At 50.1% G+C, this 17,445-nt stretch overlaps 1 protein-coding gene across 1 annotated transcript in view; it reads right to left on the bottom strand.

Annotated features, from left to right (window-relative positions):
- Positions 1 to 17,445, bottom strand: part of CTCF (CCCTC-binding factor) — a 512,861-nt gene that overhangs the window by 415,933 nt on the left and 79,483 nt on the right. The window contains exon 2 of the mRNA XM_078670971.1: positions 1,957 to 2,091. The gene's annotated coding sequence lies outside the window, so the exon portion shown is untranslated. The remainder of the gene's footprint in view (positions 1 to 1,956; positions 2,092 to 17,445) is intronic.

Genomic DNA, 17,445 nt, shown 5'->3' with positions numbered 1-17,445 from the left:
TGTGGCTATCATAGAACAGCTATAAGGAGACGGTTCCGAAAGCTGCAGAGGGGCTCAGCTCATGCTAGGGCACCCTCTCACATAAAACTAAGCACTCTGCCTCCATGATTGTTAAGGCCTGCCATAGGAGTGGCTTCTAGGTTACTATGTGTCTATATATAAGGTAGATATAGATATACTATATCCAAGTAAGGGGTGATTACACCACTTTACCCAGGCTGTGTGAACAGACCTGTGGTGTCAGTTTGGAAGGCAAACCAGGGGTGGCACAATACATGCTGCAGCCCCTGGTAGGCCTAGGGTGCACCTATGCCCTGGGTACCTAGGGTACACTATACAGGGTCTCACAAGGGTGACCCAGTAACCAATCTGGTATGTACCTAAAGTACATGGTATCAATTTAGAGAGAGAACAGCTAGGCTGTGGGCCTGATTAGCATGGCCACAGCCAGACTAAAGTCGAAAAACCAGAGAATCAGAAGTGGGGGTAACCAGAGGAAGCAGACCCTACTCTCCTACAGTATGTGACTGGATATACAAGTGTGTGAGTGGGTATGTGAAGGGGTGTATAAGATAAGTGTCCGAGTAAATATCTGAGTAGGTACACAAGTGTGTGAGTCCTGGCTAATATATATATATATATATTCCAACAGGAAACAACATCCGGGAACCCCCAAATGAATTTGCAGTGGCACACCACGGACCAGGCACAATAATACGTTTTATTGTCTCACAAAACAGAACAACGCGTTTCGGCGAAGCCTTTATCAGGTCAATGACCTGCACCCAATTTCCCTTAGAAATACAGGTCAGTGTTCATGAAGACTGAAGAAACATCGCAACTTCAAATTAAACATTACTCAGGAATTTTCATCCAATCTGTACAAATAATAGCACCAATACTTTGCTGTATAATTCATCATATAGTACTGTACAAATGCTCATGAATTTAAAAATGATTATACATACATTGTACAACCAGCCAGTGCTCTTCGGATCACGAGGATGTGGCGTAGTCGCAAATATCTAACAAATTAAATAATCTATTTTGGGCACAACTTGTGTAGCTAACATCCCTATTCCTCAAACATTGGGTCAGAGTACCTCTACTCTGACCCCTGACCTTTGCTTTTTTCAGATTTTCAGCCCCAGGAACCGTTCCAGATCAATAAAATGGAGGTAGCAACTTTCTGTTCAGGTTCAGTCTAGCTAATCAGGGCATTCCTGTCGGCGTGTGCATTCATGAGTAATCGCGAAACAGTCACGAAATATCTGCAACCAGTGATATCACTATAATTTTTGGCATAAATTAACCAAAAACTACTGAACGGATTTACATCAAATACGCAAAAGGCACTTCCTTGAACCAACATCTACCTCCATGCCAGATTTGGTGTAAGTTCATTCAGCAGTTGGGGCTGTAGATGCGGCTAAAGGTTGCTATGGGCATTAAAATTACAAACGCACCCTTATTTCGCAGCCCACTGCACGGATCACCCCCAAACTTTCCGTGACAACCAGAACCTATCTTGACACTTTTTGGGGAAAATTTCATGAACATTGGTCAAACGACATCAAAGTTTTAGGCAAGTCAAAAAATCTTTTCCTATGGAAAGTAGGTCATACACTAAAACTACCTACTGGCTATATATCTCAGCCCCACTCCTGTTTTCAGCATTCAAGAAACGGGTATTGACACACTGGGCGAGAGTTTTATCTGTAATTATTCACAGAAGGTTCTTGACGTGCTTTGGTAGTAAAACCACCTTGCTTACATAGCGAGGTGTCATTACAGAGTTGTTTTTATATTGTCATGGTAACCATGTTCTAGACATGGACAGAAAATAAATACTATAAACTTCCATTTGCATGTAAAAAAAACACAGTGTAATACATAAATTGAATTACATTAAATATCATAACTTCAAATTAAATGAATTTGCTTATACAGTGGTACCTGTTAGGTTGACAAAACACCTATGTTAGACGAATAAGGGCATGTCTCTATTCCTCCTCACAGGGTCCAAAATCCATAGTAGATAGTGCATCTCCCAATGCCGGCCAGCCCACTAATACTGTGTCTTCACGTTCACTAGGTGTGAAAAAATAAGATAAAATTCAAATTCAATACAAAATACTGCGTAAAAATACTGGATGTAGAGCTAACTGACACCCAGTGGGCGAGAATTCACTAATCTTCACATATTTTAGCTACTATTCAATATTCTGCACTAAAGTAGACGACCAAACAAGTCTTATGTACACATATAGGGTTGGACAAATTTTATTCTGCGGGGGTGTTGGATGTTATACCTACACAATCCTACACTTTCAAATAAGGACCACGCAAGTATCATGCAAACTATGCTCATGAGCAGTATACTGACAAAGTGTCTAATCTGAAGATGCACAAAATAATTTTAACAAAATGTAGAAAACAAAATAAATTAAACCATGACACAGATTCATTATCATAAACTAGGGCACACTACTCATGGCTTCTAAAGAACGGTAAGGATATCTACAAATATGCAAATAATTTTTCAGCCCAGTTTAATCCAAGTAGAATTTTGTTTGTCAAGATTACTATATGCCATGATTCAAGTCTCCTAAATTGCAGCTCCCTGTTCCCTACTCAAGGATTATTTTGTATTGAATCTATGATATAGTAGACCAATTCATTGGCATTGCCAATATGATGCTCATGTACATGGCGTGCAATGTATAGCTTTTGTCATCATTGGCTATGGCCAGTAGGTGTTGTAGTATTCTAACATGACCCATGTGAACGGTACTCCTACGTACAATTTTGGACATGAACATTGTAGCACAAAGACCACATACTCACTTCTGCAATTGAAAGCCACGCCTATGGTTATGGGGGTATTTTGTAAAGGTGTCTGAATAACCTTGGTGTTTCGGCCAGATCGACAAGCTTTGCATCTGTGTCATTTTTGGAAACCTGCACCACCCCAAGCCAAACGACGTTGAAGTTATTTTGTGGGCAATTCTTCACCAACTCATTACTCATCAATTTTGCTTGTCTAAATGATATTAAAGGGGGGGCGTGGCCAAGATGGCGACCGGAGCAGACGCGTAGTCGGAGAGCTCCCCGTCCCGATCCCCCTTCAGTGCCCCTTGCTCATAGCTAAGCCCCCTGCAGACCGGGCGAGTGGCGGTCCTGGGTGAGCGGTCCAGCGACGACCAGGCCGATGTCAAGGAGGAGCCTGTGCTCCGTCCCGGGAGCCGCACCCAGAGCAGACCGGTGAGAGGCCGCGGCGAGGGTCGGGCCCGCCGGTGGCGCACCAGCGAGCAACTCCGGGGCCCTGCACCGCCTGAAGCCCAGCGGGGTGCTGCCTCCCGGTGGCCGCTGCTCGGCCGCAGCAGAGGGGTAGACTGCGGTTGGCGTGCCTGGGCCCTGCCGGCTCCGGCCAGTCGGAGCGAACCCAGTCACAAGACGCCGCTAATCTAGACCCCGGCTTGGGCCTAGGCGGGCGAATACAGCGGAGGCGGCTCAGCGCGGCCCCGGGCGGGCTGCAGAGGTGAGGAGCGGACGGCGGGGCGACCCCCGGGGATCTAGCAGACCGTGCCCCAGCCGGAGCGGGGGGTGCTTAGAGGGAGGCGCCCGAGGCCGACCCACCGCACCACGTGTGACCGCCGCCAGTGAAACCGAGGCCTACAGACCCAGCGCTACTTGAGGCGGTGCACTAAGGCGACCGGGAGGCGAAGCGGCTTGGTTGCGCCCTGTCCGTGGGGCCATACGATCTCGGGGGGCAGTGATCGAGCCCCCGGCGCGGGACCCTCCGCGGCCTACCTCGGGGGGCATAAATCGAGTCCCCGGCGTGGGGCCTACTGCGGCCTGCCTGGCGCCTGGGGGAAGGGCGCAGCTGAGGCGCGGAACCGGACGCGGGCGAATACCACAAACCACCATAAGGGGCCGCGAAGTGAAGTGGAAGCCAAGCAGCCTTCGGAGGCCTAGCAGCTGGGCCCCCGGCAAGCGGAGCAGAGCGGGGAGTGGAGGCCCCCTGGGTGGCAGGCCGGCTGCAACGCGAATTGGAGCCTAGCAGGGCTCGCATGAAGTGAGCGAGGTGAGCTGCGGGGTGGTCCATTGGCAGCCAGAGAACAAAGCCACAGTGGAGATAGAGACGGCACTGCCCTAAGAGACTGCATCAGGGTCGGGGGCAGGAATTGAACCCCTGAGTACTGGGGGAGCCTCCCTGTCTCAAACCCAGACAACTTGCGGGGGTGACCCCCAGTGAAGCCACAGATTCGGCGGTGTCGGCCTGTGAGAGTGGCCCTTTGAAAGCGAGGGGCCCAATCCGGAAGAGGACTCCGCGCGAAGGGGCACCGGACGCTTCAGGAGTGGCCCACGGAGCCCCGGGCGGGACTGTGAAGAGCACCATGTCGAACCGCAAAGGAGGACGGTCAATCACCGACATGCTGACCACGGGCACCCCAAAGGGGGCGAAGAGCTCGGAGCACAGCCCCCCACCGCAGCAACCTAAGGTGCGCTCGGAAGAGGAGATTCCTATCACAAGGGCCTTCATGGAAAAACTTTTCAGTACACTAAGGGAGGACTTCCAAACCCTTAAACAAGAAATGACAGGGGAGTATAAGAAGCTCAAGCGGGACGTAGATGGCCTAGGTGAACGCGTAGTGGCCGTGGAGAAATCGCTGAGCAACAGAAGTGGCGAGATCGAACTCCTGCAGCAGGAGATCATTCGGCTCCAGGACCAACACACAGACCAACAGGCGCACAACGAGGACCTCGAGAACCGCTCCCGACGCAATAATATACGGGTCCGGGGTGTGCCATCCAAATCAGAAGGAGACGACGTAGCAGCATTCCTACAGGAGCTATTCCGGAGCATTTGGGGGGAGCAGGAGGACTTCGTGATCCGGATCGATCGAGCACACCGGGTGGGCCTGACACGCCGGGCCCCAGCCCCACCGCCTGACATCCTGGCATTCCTGCCGGATTACCCTCTGAAGGAACGCATTCTCCACATGGCGAGGCAGAAACAACCTCTCCAGTTCCGTGGCCATGCGGTGGCGTTATATCAAGACCTGTCGGCCATCACGCTGCAGAAGAGGAGGTCGTTTAAAGTGGCCACGGCCTTCCTGAGAGAAAAAGGAATCCCTTACTCCTGGGGCCACCCCTTTAGACTTATCTTTAAATGGGAAGGGGTCCTCCGGCAACTTCGATCTCTCCAGGACACTTGTGCGCTGCTGGGCATCACCCTAGAGGCAGAGGACGATGAAGAGAACTCATCCAGACGGTCCTCCCCGGCACCCTCCCAGTCCAGAACCGGGGACGGATGGCAACGAGTGAGACGTAGACGGACCCACAAGAATGTCCGCAAGCCAGACCCCGAGACCATAGCTCAAGAACACGCGGCTGCGGTCCGAGTGGTCGCCAAGGACACTTCCACGGAGCTGTGATATGCCTACATGAGGGGGTGTGAATGACTATCTTCGCATACCGGTGGGCCTTGCGGGACGGGACGGGGGCGACCGGGGTTGCCTCGACGACACGCTTTCCCCCTTTCGATCTGATAACCTCACCACAGGTCCAGCTGGACAGTTGACTGGCCCTGGGACAATGTTTGCTACTGACTCACTCACAGTTGGGTCAGAGGGAGGGGAACGCGGGAGGGAGAAGTGGGAGTTTGGGGTGTAGGGGTGTTGGGGGCGGGGAAGGAGAGGGGAGGGGGGGGGGGAATCTCCTTGTCCATGGGCTTTTGAATCCGCAATACAGATCCATGGGCGGACCCACATCAGGAGAGGTACGGCCTCACCACAGATGCCTGCAGGCCAGATGCCGTGCATAGCTGACCCTGCGACTCACTTACAATGACACATTCCTTGACAATTCTCTCGCTTAACGGGAGAGGTCTTAATAACCCGATCAAGCGCAAAGCGGTGCTGTCCTTCTTGGAACACTCGAAGGCAGACGTCTGCCTCCTGCAGGAAACCCATTTGGTACCTAAGGATCAACATAGACTAAAGTACCGATCCTTTCCCTGGCAGTTTTTCTCGTCCGCCCATAAAAAGGTGGCAGGTGTAGCGATACTGGTAGCCAAATCCTTTGGGGGGGAGAGTCCTGCAGAAAAAAGCTAAGGTTAAAGGGAGGTTACTTGTCCATCGCTTCCAAATAGCGAGCCACACGTTGCTAGTGGGCTCTGTATACGCTCCCAACGAAGGTCAAGAGAAATTTTTGCACACTGCCTTAGAGGCAGCGACAGCCACCACACACCCACACTTACTACTCGGGGGGGACCTCAATCTTGTGTTTCACAACACTGCAGACCGCTCTGGCCAGCGGTTCGGCCAGGTCGGGGTGCTGTCGGCATCGGGGCACGCGCACATTTCGGATCTAGGTCTCGTTGATCTGTGGAGACATGCTCACCCACACACGACGGCGTACACGTACTACTCAGCGGCCCACAAAACGTACGCGCGGCTGGATTATTTCTTGTGTTCTTCCCAACTGACCTCTCGGACACAGGACGTAGAGATACTTCCAGCCTCTTTATCTGAGCATTCGCCAGTGGTGGCGTCTTTTCGCGTCGCGGCCACGCCAGGTCCCCAGAGGCATTGGTGACTGCGAGATAGTCTCTTGCGGGCTCCAGCCGCACTGGAACGGATCAAAACAGCGCTCGCTCAGTTTCTGATGCACAACGCCAACGAGGACACAACTAAAGCCACGCAATGGGCGGCCCTTAAAGCGGTCCTCCGCGGTGAATTCATTTTGCTAGCTACAGCTGATAATAAGGAACGTGCACAGAAGAGAGCCGAACTCACTCAACGCGTGGCGGAACTGGAGCGGATGCATCAGCGCACCGGGGCGGCACGGGCGTGGCGCCAACTGTGCACTGAAAGGAAAATGCTGGCGGCCCTGGACCAGGACGTGGCGGAGTACGCCGCCATGCGCCTCAAACATGTGTTCTACACCGGAGGAGACTGCTGCGGGAAACTGCTGGCGAGTAGGCTGTGGGAGCAGCGCCAGAGGCAGCATATACGATCCCTCCAGACTAGCCAAGGTGCCGCCATCACCGAGGATGCGGCCATCGCCGCAGCCTTTGGCGACTATTACGCTGCCCTCTACGCCGCTGACCATCTCGACCCACAGGTTAGCCTGGACTACCTGCAGGGTGCGACGCTCCCATCCCTGAATGAGGCGCAAGCAGAGTTTCTTGACCGCCCCATAGGCCTGGAGGAGGTCATTTCAGCGATTTCCCGCCTTAAATTAGGGAAATCCCCAGGTCCGGACGGCTACACGGCGGCCTTTTATAAAACCTTTTGCTCGCAAGTGGCCCCCCTGTTACGCGACCTCTTTAACACATTCGATCAGCCCGGCGCCATACCCCCTGACCTCCTAGAAGCGGCCATCTCAGTAATACCCAAACCCGGGCACGACCCCACCTGCTGCAGCTCATATCGGCCAATCTCCTTGTTGAACATCAATCTGAAGCTTTATACCGGCATCCTTGCAGGTCGTCTAGCACCATATATGCAGCAATTAGTGGAGCCTGACCAAGCGGGCTTCATCCCACAAAGAGACGAGTGACAATAGCAGGCGGGTTCTTCATCTCATCGAGGCCGTGGCACGCACGAGACCGGGCTGTATGCTTCTGACCATCGATGCAGAGAAGGCATTTGATAGGGTGCATTGCCCCTATCTAGACCTGTTGCTACAGCGCTTCGGAGTAGGAGAGACCCTCCGCAACCGTTTATTTAATTGTTATCTCCGGCCTAATGCAGCAGTGCGGGTTAATGGACATACCTCCCCGCGGTTTGCAATCGGCAGAGGGACCAGGCAGGGGTGCCCACTCTCCCCCCTCCTGTTCACGCTCTATATGGAGCCATTGGCACAGCGGGTGCGGCAGCACAACCTTATTTCTGGCATTCCCTTCGGCGGGGACACGCGCAAGTTAAGTCTATATGCGGATGATATCTTATTATCCCTGACCGACCCAATGCAATCCCTACGGGCCCTCTTTGTAGAGCTCCACACCTTTGCGCTAGCGTCGGGCTTCAAGATCAATGTGGCAAAATCGGAGGCCCTGAATGTATCGCTATCACCGGAGGTCCTGGAGGACGCCAAGGCGGAGTTCGACTTGCAGTGGTCGGAGACCACCATCCCTTACCTGGGGGTCCTGTTGGCGCCGACGGTGCAGGCCACCACGGTGGCCAACTACACTAGACTTAGCGTGAAACTCCAAGACAACCTCAGGAGGTGGAAACACCTCACCCTGTCATGGCTTGGCCGGATCGCGGCCACCAAGATGACCCTGCTGCCCCAGATTCTTTACATATTCCAGACCCTCCCCTTGCGTCCACTGACGGGATGGCTGCAGAAGACTCAATCGGAGTTGGCTCGCTTTGTCTGGAACGGTCGACGCCCGCGGTTTAAGCATGCGATTGCTACGCTCCCTCCTGAACACGGTGGTGTGGGCATACCAGATCTCACGCTATACTTCCAGGCTACGCAACTGCGCACCTTAGTGGAATGGCACCAACTGGAATCCGGTAAACACTGGCTCTTTCAGGACCAGGCGGTCGCAGGCCGCACACTGCAGGGCGTCCCGTTCTTGCCGCGCGCCCACAGACCCCCTAACTTGTACGCCTCAATAATCACTAGCACGGTCCTCAATGTGTGGGACAGGGTGGCCGTAGCCCGGGGGCTCACCTCCTTTCCCTCCCCGATGACTCCGATCTTCGATAATCCAGACTTCACACCTGGCCTAGATTCTAGAACACATGCAGCCTGGAGGGCGACTCCCTGCAGGGGTGTGGGACACATGTTCGACCTCAAGGGCATTCTCCCTTTTCAAAAGATGAAAGAGGACTATGGTATTCCCGAGACTGACCGCATGCCTTACCTACAGATCCGCCATTGGGTGCTACATCCTTCGATACAACCCGGGGCACAGCGCCACCTCACCCCATACGATAAGTGGCTGCTGACACGCACATCCGACAAAAAACTGATGTCAGACCTCTATCGGCACCTGCTCCTCACCAACATACATACCTACAACGCAGGAAGGGTCAGATGGGAGAGAGACTTGGGGCATCAACTCACAAGGAAGGAATGGGAGGGAGTGTATTATAGGGCTAGACACTCGGCGCACCACACAGGCCTCACTGAAACCATGACCAAAATTGCCACCTACTGGTACCACACACCCGAGAGACTACACCAATGGGATCCACGAGTTAGTGACCGATGCTGGAGGGGCTGTGGGGAACTTGGGACGCTGGAGCACCTGCTCTGGAGCTGTGATAGTCTCCAGCCCTATTGGACCCCTATCCTTGATTTAATGGACTCACATCTGGACACGCAGCTGCCTAGATTCCCGGCCTATGTCCTGCTAGGCCTTCCCAACGCCCTGATGTACCCCCTGAAATCCTGGATGGGGAGGCTTATTGCACTGGCGTTGGGGGCGGCAGTCCAGAATATAGTCGCTCACTGGAGGGCCGTTCAGCCCCCACAACAGTCAGACTGGCTACATAGGCTCTGGGCGATTCTGGGAATGGAGAAGCTGTCTCTGACCACGGCAGGGAAAGGGGCAGAATTTGCAGAGCTCTGGCGCCAGTTTCTGACTCTGCTGACTGGAGAATTCCGGGAGCTAAGCTGCCCACGCTACCTGCGACTGCTACGCCTTGCAGACACGCCACTCCCGGAACCCAAGACGCAGCCGCGCAGACGCAAGGCACTAGCTAGCACTATACTGGATAGCGCACAATAAGAAGGGGACTGACTATGGTTTTGGTACTTGCTCAATGGACAAGGAGAGGGGGGTGGGGTGGGAGGGGAAGAGTTGTTGTTCCTTTCTTCTGTTTTTTCTGTTCAGTCTTGCTTCAAATCGGCCTCATATACACCCACATAGCGTTTCTTGAGACGCGGCCGGCCCGGCTGGGTTGTAGGCGGCTTGCTGTGTTAATCTTAGCGATCAATACTCTTGATGGTCATGTATACACATTGGCACTGTCTGTGACCGCCTTGTACTCGGGCTGGCGCAGATGGCTGTATGAGATGCACTGCAACGCTCCCTTTTTTTTGTGTGTGGCTCAATAAAAAGATTTAATACTAAATGATATTAAAGTGGTTTGGGGTATGCTATGGCCAATCACTGGGTCACTCCTAATGAGTTTCCAATGTCTAAGCAAAATGCACCTCAGTCTCTGATGGTAAGCTGAGTATCCTGTGATTAATCGAGCCTGACTGGTATCTCCTGCAAGTGACTTCCTTTTCCGAGTACTGAACAATAATCTTCTCTTTTTAGCATTTGCCTTCTCCTTCGCTATGTGTAGAACTGTCTTACTGTACCCTCTCAAACAGAGTCTTTAATTTAGTTCTTCCTGTACCCCTTTCAGGGTTTCTTCACAACTGCAATTGCGCTTCATGCAGGCATTTTCCACGTAGGGGATACGTTTTTTTTGTTTGGTCGGGTGAAAACTACTAGCATGCAGTGTAGAGTTGCCTGTTGTAGGTTTCCTAAATGTCTGTGTGTATTCTATTGTCCTTTACATACACAACTAGATCTAAAATGTATAACTCTTCCATGGTTAAGTTGCTTGTGAAGGAGAGGCTCAAATAGTTGGTATTTAATCTAGCTGCAAATTATCTGGTGGTTGTGGGTGTTCCCTTTCAAAGAATAAACAGGTAATTGATATATGGGGTCCATAGAACAATGTTCTCAACCATTTACCCGCATATTCAAACGCAAGTACCTGCTCCTCCCACCAGCCCAAATGCAAATTAGCATTGCTGGGGACGAAGCAGGTACCCATGGCCATCCGCCAGATCTGTATGTTGACACCACTCAGCCCACCATCCCAATGCGCCCTGAATGCGAGGGGATAGGCAGATTTTGTCGTTGAACGACCCTGAGACTTGCCGCCATTGTTTGTCCAACTCTTCTTGGAGAACTCGCATGTGTAGCCTGCAAATCGGGGATCAGCTGAATGCAGGACGATGCCATGCCCGGAAAGGATTTTAACATTCGGACAGAAGCGGACTTTGAGCGTAAAAGAGCTACCATCTTGGTAATGCGATCTTGACGCTCCTGTGAAACAAACACCTATGCCAGATGAGTCTATTAATGCTCCTAGAAAGACTCTTTGTTGCGCTAGACGGACATGCGATTTCTCATGGTTGATTGAAAGACCAAAGGCTTGAAAGACAGACAGGCAAGTCTGAGTGTGTTGTTTTGCGGTAAGAAAGGTTTGGGCCTTTATCAAGCAGTCGTCTAAATAAGGGTAGAACTGTATGCCCTGTAGGCGTAGATAAACCGCCACCGGAGCATGATCTTTGTGAAGACTCTCGGCGCGGAACGAAGGTCGAAAGGTAAAACTTTGAATTGGAAGTGTTTCGATCCCACTGTGAAACAGAGGTACTTCCTGTGTCTGTGATGGATTGGCACATGGAAGTATGCATCTTGGAGGTCGATTGTGGAGAGATTTAGGAACTGTAATATTTCCAGCAAGGTCAGCATCCGAAATGCTTGGGACTGGATGAATTTGATGAGGGCTCGTAGGTCTAAGAGAGGGAGCCACTTTTTCTTGATAAGGAAAAAGCAGGAATAAAAGCCCTTGCCTTGATGTAAGCGAGGAATCACTTCGACTGCCCCTTTTTTTTTATCATAACTGCGACTTGTGCAAACAGTTCCTTCAAGTGCGCTGGAGGGGGGCCAGATGGCGGGCGGTTGGGAGGAAATTTGAGAAATTCAAGAGCGTGGCCCTTTAAGATGACATCTAAGACCCAACAATCTGAAGTTCTTTTCCACCAATTGCAAAAGCTTGGGGAGATTCGACCTCCAATTTTCAGAGCAGGAGAACACTTGATTTGTGGAAAGTCACTGTTTTTTAGAGTTAGCACCTCCTCTGTAGTTGGTTTTCCGTCATTAAGGCCTGGAATCGGATTGTCTATTCGGAGGTTGATAGGAGTAGTGCTGCATATTTTCACCATAGGAGCGGTACTGGGAGGAGCCACGAAAATTGGAGGAAGTACCTCTGCCACGTGCTCGACGAAAGGGCCGCTTCCGGTACTGGAGAGATCCCTGGGCACAAGCAGTGTCCGTGTCTTTCTTAATGGACTCCAAGGCGTCGTCCACATGTTTGCCGAAGAGGGACTCACCATCAAAAGGGAAATCGAGCACTCTTGCCTGCACTTCAGGCCGAAAAGCTGTAGCCTTAAGCCAGCCTTGCCTCCATTAGACTGCAGCCCCTGCGAGTTATCTGAAGCCCGTTGAGGAAATATCTACGCCACAGTCAATAATTTCAGAGGATATTTTCTCGCCCTCTTGCACGATCTTCTGTGCCTCTGCCTTGGAGGATTCCGGAAGTAGGTCAACCAAAGCCGCGATCTCTGACCACATCTGACGGTCGTATCGCCCGAGAATGGCTAAGGAGTTTGCCGCCCTGAACGTTGTGGCCTCCATAGTGGTGAATTTCTTCCCAATGGTATCCAGGCGGCGACCTTCCTGATCCGGTGGAGACGTTAATGGAGTGGCTGGGTTACACAACCTCTTTTGTGCAGCTTGCGTAATGACCGAGTCAGCCTTTGGTTGTGACACAAGGCATGCAGGTGAATCCTCAGGCGCCTTATACTTCTTGTCAAGGCGTGGAAGTACTGCCGGGATGGAGTTAGGCCGTTCCATTAGTGCGAGTCCCTCTTTCCATATAAAATCAATTATTGGAATGGTGTGCCCTTGCTTTAAAGGTTGATCCTTGAAGTCATAAAGGAAACAATCCTGTTGTTTGACTACCATGGGCAGGTGAAAACGCTTCGCGGCTCTCATCATTAAGTGGTGGAAACCCCCAATGTCCACTGGGGGAGAAGCCAGGGGAGAAAGAGGAGGAGGAGACGGGGTCTGGGCCCGATAATTGTCCCAATCTGCCAGGACAGCGTCTTCAGCCGTGAGGTCCAGGAGGTGTCGACGACGACCAGGAGCTGGATTCGAGCTGTCCCACGAAGGATCTAGTTGACTGCGGTGTCTGTATCCAGATTGGACCCAAGAAGCCTTGGCAAACGCAATCCGCACAAGATGTTGAGATTGGTTTCGGGGCAGACCAGCAAGGTCTGTGGCGCTTCTCCTTTGTAGGGAAGCTGGAGCAAGCCTGGAGCAACCAGGAAAGCAAGTTAGATTCAAAATGGAGTCTTCAGGGGGCTCACTAGCCAACGGACTAGGAACCGGGAAGACGCGTCGAGCTGAAATGCAAGAGCGGGCCCCACGGGACACTCGTGGAGTGTGGAGGCCTGAGCTTCGGTGCAAATGGTGCTCGGGCTGGGGCTTCAAGTACCCCAATGCACAACTGTGAGATACCTCGGGAGTCGATGCAGTTAGCAAAATGCAGGATGTCCAGGAGTTCCGGTCCCACGTCTCTCGTGTCCGCCACGGGTCTCAGCTTTGCTGGGAACTTCGAGCAGCGTCAGAGATGTCTGGAAGTCTGTGTCCTGTGTCGCAGAGTCTTCGAGTTCCGGCGGGAGCCTCGACAATGCAGACCGGCAAAGTTGCTTGTGGTGCCTGTTTGAACAGGGTGGTCACTCCTTGACCACAAGGGAGAGGTCTTCAGTCTTCCAGTCGAAATGGAATGTCGAAGGTCCAGGATATATGTTTCAAAGTTTCATCCAGGGTAATCTAAAGTCCTAGGGACACAGCTCCTATACTTATACTAAGTTTAGGGGTTGGACTACCTGAAAGGTCCCTCCTATGGGTGGACCTGGGAAGGGGGTGGTTACACCCCTATCCCTTTGTCCAGTTTCGCGCCGGGGCCGAGTGCCCCAGCAACTGGTTTGAACCGGGCTATGCATGTAGCACCTTGTGTGCCCCAGGCAGTGTCTGGAAAGCATTCATTGAATGCAGCCCTCCCTGCCCCCAATAGACTAAAGCCTGTCTGGGGAGGTGCCAGCACCTCCATGGACAGGAAACCTATTGTCCAGGCCTCCCTTGCCTGAGTTTCGTTCAGCAGCAGGAGGTCAGACTCGTGTCTGTGGCAGCAGCATCCGTTTTGTGATGCTGGGGTTCTGTTTAACTTTAACCGGGTTTACCAGTAACTACATGTCTTCTCCCTCTAGAAGGGTGGAATGCTAACCCCGCCGCCAGTACAGGGGGGGGGGGGGGAAGAGGGTGAGGATTCAAAAGTGTATTACACCTTACACGACATGTTTTGATAAAGCCAAACCAAAGTTAGCATTAACCGCGAGGATTATAATGCACTTCTGAGTATATGGTGTGGCTATCATAGAACAGCTATAAGGAGACGGTTCCGAAAGCTGCAGAGGGGCTCAGCTCATGCTAGGGCACCCTCTCACATAAAACTAAGCACTCTGCCTCCATGATTGTTAAGGCCTGCCATAGGAGTGGCTTCTAGGTTACTATGTGTCTATATATAAGGTAGATATAGATATACTATATCCAAGTAAGGGGTGATTACACCACTTTACCCAGGCTGTGTGAACAGACCTGTGGTGTCAGTTTGGAAGGCAAACCAGGGGTGGCACAATACATGCTGCAGCCCCTGGTAGGCCTAGGGTGCACCTATGCCCTGGGTACCTAGGGTACACTATACAGGGTCTCACAAGGGTGACCCAGTAACCAATCTGGTATGTACCTAAAGTACATGGTATCAATTTAGAGAGAGAACAGCTAGGCTGTGGGCCTGATTAGCATGGCCACAGCCAGACTAAAGTCGAAAAACCAGAGAATCAGAAGTGGGGGTAACCAGAGGAAGCAGACCCTACTCTCCTACAGTATGTGACTGGATATACAAGTGTGTGAGTGGGTATGTGAAGGGGTGTATAAGATAAGTGTCCGAGTAAATATCTGAGTAGGTACACAAGTGTGTGAGTCCTGGCTAATATATATATATATATATATATATATATATATATATTCCAACAGGAAACAAGATCCGGGAACCCCCAAATGAATTTGCAGTGGCACACCACGGACCAGGCACAATAATACGTTTTATTGTCTCACAAAACAGAACAACGCGTTTCGGCGAAGCCTTTATCAGGTCAATGACCTGCACCCAATTTCCCTTAGAAATACAGGTCAGTGTTCATGAAGACTGAAGAAACATCGCAACTTCAAATTAAACATTACTCAGGAATTTTCATCCAATCTGTACAAATAATAGCACCAATACTTTGCTGTATAATTCATCATATAGTACTGTACAAATGCTCATGAATTTAAAAATGATTATACATACATTGTACAACCAGCCAGTGCTCTTCGGATCACGAGGATGTGGCGTAGTCGCAAATATCTAACAAATTAAATAATCTATTTTGGGCACAACTTGTGTAGCTAACATCCCTATTCCTCAAACATTGGGTCAGAGTACATCTACTCTGACCCCTGACCTTTGCTTTTTTCAGATTTTCAGCCCCAGGAACCGTTCCAGATCAATAAAATGGAGGTAGCAACTTTCTGTTCAGGTTCAGTCTAGCTAATCAGGGCATTCCTGTCGGCGTGTGCATTCATGAGTAATCGCGAAACAGTCACGAAATATCTGCAACCAGTGATATCACTATAATTTTTGGCATAAATTAACCAAAAACTACTGAACGGATTTACATCAAATACGCAAAAGGCACTTCCTTGAACCAACATCTACCTCCATGCCAGATTTGGTGTAAGTTCATTCAGCAGTTGGGGCTGTAGATGCGGCTAAAGGTTGCTATGGGCATTAAAATTACAAACGCACCCTTATTTCGCAGCCCACTGCACGGATCACCCCGAAACTTTCCGTGACAACCAGAACCTATCTTGACACTTTTTGGGGAAAATTTCATGAACATTGGTCAAACGACATCAAAGTTTTAGGCAAGTCAAAAAATCTTTTCCTATGGAAAGTAGGTCATACACTAAAACTACCTACTGGCTATATATCTCAGCCCCACTCCTGTTTTCAGCATTCAAGAAACGGGTATTGACACACTGGGCGAGAGTTTTATCTGTAATTATTCACAGAAGGTTCTTGACGTGCTTTGGTAGTAAAACCACCTTGCTTACATAGCGAGGTGTCATTACAGAGTTGTTTTTATATTGTCATGGTAACCATGTTCTAGACATGGACAGAAAATAAATACTATAAACTTCCATTTGCATGTAAAAAAAACACAGTGTAATACATAAATTGAATTACATTAAATATCATAACTTCAAATGAAATGAATTTGCTTATACAGTGGTACCTGTTAGGTTGACAAAACACCTATGTTAGACGAATAAGGGCATGTCTCTATTCCTCCTCACAGGGTCCAAAATCCATAGTAGATAGTGCATCTCCCAATGCCGGCCAGCCCACTAATACTGTGTCTTCACGTTCACTAGGTGTGAAAAAATAAGATAAAATTCAAATTCAATACAAAATACTGCGTAAAAATACTGGATGTAGAGCTAACTGACACCCAGTGGGCGAGAATTCACTAATCTTCACATATTTTAGCTACTATTCAATATTCTGCACTAAAGTAGACGACCAAACAAGTCTTATGTACACATATAGGGTTGGACAAATTTTATTCTGCGGGGGTGTTGGATGTTATACCTACACAATCCTACACTTTCAAATAAGGACCACGCAAGTATCATGCAAACTATGCTCATGAGCAGTATACTGACAAAGTGTCTAATCTGAAGATGCACAAAATAATTTTAACAAAATGTAGAAAACAAAATACATTAAACCATGACACAGATTCATTATCATAAACTAGGGCACACTACTCATGGCTTCTAAAGAACGGTAAGGATATCTACAAATATGCAAATAATTTTTCATCCCAGTTTAATCCAAGTAGAATTTTGTTTGTCAAGATTACTATATGCCATGATTCAAGTCTCCTAAATTGCAGCTCCCTGTTCCCTACTCAAGGATTATTTTGTATTGAATCTATGATATAGTAGACCAATTCATTGGCATTGCCAATATGATGCTCATGTACATGGCGTGCAATGTATAGCTTTTGTCATCATTGGCTATGGCCAGTAGGTGTTGTAGTATTCTAACATGACCCATGTGAACGGTACTCCTACGTACAATTTTGGACATGAACATTGTAGCACAAAGACCACATACTCACTTCTGCAATTGAAAGCCACGCCTATGGTTATGGGGGTATTTTGTAAAGGTGTCTGAATAACCTTGGTGTTTCGGCCAGATCGACAAGCTTTGCATCTGTGTCATTTTTGGAAACCTGCACCACCCCAAGCCAAACGACGTTGGAGTTATTTTGTGGGCAATTCTTCACCAACTCATTACTCATCAATTTTGCTTGTCTAAATGATATTAAAGGGGGGGGCGTGGCCAAGATGGCGACCGGAGCAGACGCGTAGTCGGAGAGCTCCCCGTCCCGATCCCCCTTCAGTGCCCCTTGCTCATAGCTAAGCCCCCTGCAGACCGGGCGAGTGGCGGTCCTGGG

The sequence above is a fragment of the Lissotriton helveticus genome, chromosome 12, assembly GCF_964261635.1.
Source record: "Lissotriton helveticus chromosome 12, aLisHel1.1, whole genome shotgun sequence".
NCBI lineage: Eukaryota > Metazoa > Chordata > Amphibia > Caudata > Salamandridae > Lissotriton > Lissotriton helveticus.
The sequence above is the reverse complement of the archived record's forward strand: the minus strand, read 5'-3'. Positions and strand labels throughout refer to the sequence as shown.